Source organism: Salvia miltiorrhiza, chromosome 6 (assembly GCF_028751815.1).
Source record: "Salvia miltiorrhiza cultivar Shanhuang (shh) chromosome 6, IMPLAD_Smil_shh, whole genome shotgun sequence".
Lineage (NCBI taxonomy): Eukaryota > Viridiplantae > Streptophyta > Magnoliopsida > Lamiales > Lamiaceae > Salvia > Salvia miltiorrhiza.
The window spans coordinates 18,794,045-18,800,274 of NC_080392.1; the positions used below are offsets into that span (position 1 = coordinate 18,794,045).

A 6,230-nucleotide genomic window follows, 5' to 3' on the forward strand; every position below is an offset into this window, starting at 1 on the left:
TTAAGGACAGTGTTTGGGAAAATAATGTGGCTAACAAAAGATGGCCTAAAATCATCTCCTAATCCTGGGCACAACAGCAACCTCAACACAGAAACCATGGCAAGTTCTAGAAGATCACCACATGCAATGACAAAACTCACAACAAAGAATAAACTGTGCATAATAAACAGTTATAGCTCAAATCCTCACAGGTTTATTCAATGTCCCAAAATCAAGGTCAAAATCACCCTAAATTATGCAAATTAGTTCAAATTATGCTCAACTTGTCAAAGAAAATCAAATTCCAATTTTTTTTTCATAGAAATCATCATTGGCATCTCACCAGAAATCTAATGGAGCAATAATCATCTCAAAAACAATCACAGACCACCAACCAAACAGGATAAAACAATAAAGCCAACAAAAAGATAAAAGTGATACACATATCTATTCTCACCCCCCTCCCCCATACTTATTACAGAACATAAGTTCGAAAATAAGTTTGGAGGGATGATGATATGTGTGTCACTACTCACAGAAAAAATATGCTCCATGGTGGTGGTATGAACCAAGCACGAGTTCTCGCATCTTCCAAGCTCAACGCTGCACTAAAAACCCCAAAACAAAGAAAACAAAGAAAACAAAGAAAACAAAGAAACAAAAAGAAACTAAACGAAAAGAAAAGAAAACAAAGAAACGGTTGGGTTACCTCCCAACAAGTGCTTAATTTAACGTCTAGAGCTCGACGATACCTCAAAAACTCATGGAGGTCGGAAATAGCACTCTAACCATTGGAAAGCTTTTCTACTCTTTGGTGCCCTCTCCACCAAGACACTTCTCTTGGCTCGGACATCCTCCACAAGCATTGCCCCCTTCTCATTCTTGTTCCGAAAAATCCAGAAATTCACTTTCTTCTTCTTGGGGGTATGGGTTTTCAAAGACCCCTCATCATACTCCACAAACAAACACTTCTCAAAAGTCAGCACTTCTTTTGGTTTTGGAGTCTTTTTCTTGGCTTCGTACTTGGGCAGCTCATTTTTCTCAACCTCTTCATCCTCCGAATTTGCTAGAAAACTGTCAGCCAAATTAATCATTTCATTCTGGGGAACTTCCTTTGGTGGAGGTTTCTTGCAAATCACAGTTTCCCCATAGGCTCTCAATGTCATCTTTTCATCGTTGATGCGGAAAGTCAGATCTCCCTCTTGCACGTCTATCAATGCACGGCCCGTAGCTAGAAACGGCCGCCCCAAGATCAATGGAGTATTTTTGTCCTCCGGTATGTCCAACACTACGAAATCTGCAGGGAAAATAAATTGTTCCACCTGCACTAGGACATCCTCCACAATTCCCTTGGGATATGTGATGGAGCGATCTGCCATCTGCAATGCAATAGAGGTAGGCTTGATATCTCCAATCTCCAATCGGTTGAAAATTGAGAGAGGCATTAAATTGATGCTTGCCCCTGAATCACAAAGAACACGTGAGAAATTCTGCCCTCCAATCTCACAAGCTATAGTAAAACTGCCAGGGTCCTTCTGCTTCAATGGTAGCTTCCTTTGTAGCACTGCACTGCATTCCTCGGAAAGATTGATCGTCTCATATTTCCCCAACTTCCGCTTGTTGGAGACTGCGTCCTTGAGGAACTTGGCATAGCCTGGCATATCTCTCAAAGCATCAAGTAAAGGAATGTTGATGTGAAGCTTTGAAAACATCTCCATAAACTTGGCTAACTTCTGATCCATCTTCGGCTTTGCCAGGCTATTCGGGAAGGGTGCTACAGGCTTGTACTCTGGCCTGAGAAACGTAAGAGTTGGAACCGGCTTCTTAACAGTAGAAGAGCTCGAATCCTTTTTAGGGGGAGGCGTCTGTTTCGCTGCAAGCTCCTCCAAGTCATCGTCGTCGTCATCCACTACTTTGCCTTTTCCCTTGTCATTCCTCTGCTCAGTATGATCCCGCTGCTCTGCATCCTCAACTGTAGTATCAACCACCCGTATGGAATGACATTGATGATTTTGCTGAAATTGTTGATGTTGGCTCTTCGGATTGAACTGAGTGTTGCTAGGAAATTGGCCTGGCTTGTGCTGTGCAGCTGCTTGGTTAGCCATCTGACCAACTTGAATCTCCAACATCTGCACCTGCTTAGACAACGCTGAAAAGTTTTGCTCCATGTTGGAGATTTTGGTCCCCATGTTTGCCGAACTTGTCTCCATCCCAGTGACCTTCACCAATACTTGCTTCATCATTTCCTCCATTGAATCTTTCTTTGGCTCATTGATTACTCCTCCACTAGACACAGAAAACCCAGGTGGAGGCTGCACAACACTGTTGGGATTTGAATAGGAAAAATTTGGATGATTCCTATTATTAGGATGATACGGTGGATTTCCGCCCTGATGTCCCTGATAGTTTGGTCTATTGAATTGGTACTGCTGCTGGACATAATTAGCATCTTCAAACTGTGACACATCAGATAAACTCGGCTGCTGAGGAATTTTAGCTAGCAATGCTTTTCTCTCCAACTCATACTTCTTTTGAAGAGCTTCATATTTCTCCTTAAAATCATCTCTCTCCTCATGCACAGCTGCAATTCTTCTCGTAGAATTTCTGTCATTCGGCCATTGATAACTATTAGAGGCCATCTCTTCTATCACACGATAAGCCTCCCTTGTATTTCTATGGAGAAGACATCCACCTGCAGTAGCATCCACCATACTTTTTGTTAGACCAGTCAAACCATTATAAAAGTGAATGATTTGCTGATCCTCCGTGAAACCATGTTGTGGACAGTTCCTGAGCAGCTCACGAAATCTTTCCCAGGCATCATGAATGGTCTCATCTCCTAGCTGGGAAAAGTGAGAAATCTCCGCAATGATTTTCTGAACTTTAGAAGCAGGAAAGTATTTTGCCAGGAAAGCTCTACACAAATCCTCCCATCCAGTAATAGCACCTCTGTCCAAACTCTTGAACCACTCCTTCGCTCTGTCCCTGAGAGAGAATCCAAACATCTTCATTCTGATGGCATCTGGTGGCACTCCATTCTGCTTAATAGTGTCGCAAATATCTAGAAACTGAGTAATGTGAGCATGCGGGTTTTCGGAAGCCATTCCACTAAACTGTTCAGCTTGCACCATGTTTATCAATCCCGGCTTCAGCTCGAACGTGGTAGCCTGAACAGTTGGTCCCCATCTGCCTCCTTGAAATTGATCAACCCGAGGCTGATACATGTGATTCAGTGGTAGCTCTGGTGGAGGAGTCCGGTTGCGCTCTCTCTCTTCGTCTAGCTGCCTCTGAAGGTGTGTCACGGTTCGCACAAGAGTTTCAAGGTCCATGTTATTCTGTTGCTCTGCCATTGCTTGCTTCTTCTTTTCGCGGTTGTCTCTTTTGTACTGCTTTTCGATTTCCAAGTTCAAAGGCACTAGATGTTCCTTTCCTTTGGATCTCGTGATCATACACGCCAGAGACAACAAACAAAAACAGAAATTTAAAAAAACTAGAAAAATAAAAAAAATAAACTTATAACACCTGAAATAATGCTTAAGTCTAATTAGAAATATTAAAGTCAATTCTAAACAGTCCCCGGCAACGGCGCCAAAAAATTTGATCACTAAATTATTAGCAACAAATTACCGCAACTAACACGGTGCAATTGTAGCACAAATTAAGTAACCGAGTATCGTATCCACAGGGACTATTATGACGAATCACTCTAAGTAATCCTAATTACACTCTAATAATATTCAGGCAAACGAAAGAAGGAAGGTTTAATTAACTTTAAACTAAAACGCAAATAACAATAATTAAAAAGACGTAGGAAAATTTGAATATTAAAAGACAACTGATCCTAGAGTAGTAAATTCATTAACTAAATCCACATAATAAATCTATTAATCCTATGTACCAGTTTAATCCAGTTATGATGAGAGATCACTTAATTAATCAATTACTCTCGCTAGAGCAGCAACGATCGTAGATTAGTAAATTATCTATCTCCGTTAGGTCTCAAGAAAATCTACTAACTCCCAATAGCTCCTAAGAATAGCTCCCTATGATCCACCTATCTCCGCTAGGTCTCAAGGTTAAAATCATATCATACATTCCTGAATCCGCTAAACAGTTATCTCCGCTAGGTCTCAAACCGAATAGCTAAACATGCAAACTATTGATCAGATAATTCACAAGAAATCAAGCACCAGGAATTATGAATCATAAACTGGAAGGCACAAAGGTATTAACAAATAAATCACATAAATTCAATCAACTATTTACAAACCCTAGAATCAGCTAAAGGAAACTAGCCAGACATGCTAAAATATAACATAAGCATAATTAAATAGAATGCAATTATAAAAACTAAATTGTATAAAAACCGAATTAAAACTATTGTAGCGGCTTGAATCTTCAGTCTTGATCCAAGCCTTGAAAACTAGAAAGCAATGAAATTCTGAAAGCTAGAAAACTGAAAAATAAAATCTGGGAACTAAAAAATTAAAGCTCGGAACCCTGAATAGGTACAAGGAAGACCTATATATAGTATCAGGGTAAAACTACAGAGTTTGAGCTCGAAAAGGACTTTAAAAACGAATAAAAACGCAAAATAACGGGCTGACGGCGACCCCACGGCGGGCAGGCGGCGGTCGCCGCCCTCTTCACATTTTTCCTTCATGGCGCGGCGGGCACCCGGCGGGCGCCGCCTGATCGCCAGCCACGCCGATTTCTCGGCGGGCTGCGCGGCGGTCGCCAGCTGGGTCGCCGGCTTCTGCGTAAAATTCCTTCACAGGCCGGCGGTCGCCGGTTGATCGCCGGCAGCTCCGTTTCTTCCTTTTTCTCGAGCTCTTCAAGCTCGTTTCGTCGATTTTCTCATCCGGAACACTTGTAACTTGATATTTGGATCTTCAACATCCATATGTAGCTTTCAAAATACTCAAACCTATAGCAAAATGACCAAAACCATACCCAAAAGCAATATCACAAAAGAATATGAAACTTAAACCAAATGATATCACAACCAAGCATAATTCTAGCACTTTGAACACTTAAACACTCCTAAAAACAATGCAAAATGAGTGTTTATCAGTCCCTGCATACACAACACTTAACACAAGGGTGAAACGCACCGGGTGGAAAGAAAAGAAAAGTAAAAACAAAAACGTAAAAACTGGAAATTAAATAAAGCAAATAAAACGACACAACTAAAACGCCTAAAACTTTCCCCGGCAACAGCGCCAAAATTTGACTCAACTAGAAAATTAACGACCCCGCTGGATAACACTCGAACACGTACTAGAGCAGACGCATTATACTCTGACTCTGATTCCGAGGATAGCGCTGCAAGCCTCGCCAATTCCAGCTCTGACTCCGATCTTGACGTTCCAGAGCAAACCGTAGTAGAGGAGGCATCCAGCTCTGACCAGCCAGAGCAGACCACAGCCACGGCAGAACACACTAAGGAGGAAAAGGCCAGCTCCGCCAATTTTCACACTGAGCAGGATTTACACGAGGAAAAAGAAGTCATGGCTCAACACATGGAGTACATGGGAGACTTCACCAGGCCGGTGATTGGAGATACAAACACGTCGGCAATCGTGCTCCCCGCTGCTGTGAGAAACTACAATCTCAAACCTAATGATTCGAATCTGCTGCCGGTGTTCCACGGGATGCCAAGCGAGGATGCGCTGCAATTCATCCGGGATTTTTGCACACAAGTGCAAACAATCCCTCTACTTACTCTTACGGAGGATCAACTCAAGCTCAAGTGCTTCCCTTATGCACTTAAAGACCGGGCGAGGACGTGGATGCTATCTCTGCCGCCCAACTCTATCACTACGTGGGGAGATGCTTGTGAAACGTTCATGCTGAAATACTACCCAAGTCACAAGACACAGGAGCTGAGAACAAAAATAATGGAGTTCACCCAAGGAGCGGACGAGCCTTTACACGAAGCTTGGGAGAGATATGAAGAACTCCTCCGCCAATGTCCTCAACATCAATTCACTAATGTGATGTTGATGCAGTTTTTCTACGATGGGTTAGTAGAAACTGCTCAATTTATGGTGGATAGCACAGCAGGAGGAAACATAGCTCGGAAGACAGCGGCAGACCTGAAAGAGATCTTCAAGACATTGGCCAAAAGCTCCCAACAGAAATCTGTCCGTGGAAGAAGAGTTGATGCCAGCGCGGTGACAAATCAGTTTGAGCTGCAGAAGCAAGTAGCCGATCTTGTGAGACAAGTGGAGCATCTCAAGATGGGTAAG

At 42.5% G+C, this 6,230-nt stretch overlaps 1 non-coding gene across 1 annotated transcript; it reads left to right on the plus strand.

Annotated features, from left to right (window-relative positions):
• Nucleotides 1-2,748: 2,748 nt before the first annotated feature.
• Nucleotides 2,749-2,855, plus strand: LOC130991114 (small nucleolar RNA R71). The gene has a single exon (XR_009091077.1). It is a non-coding gene; the product is annotated as a small nucleolar RNA R71 (small nucleolar RNA).
• The last annotated feature ends 3,375 nt before the right edge of the window (nucleotides 2,856-6,230 follow it).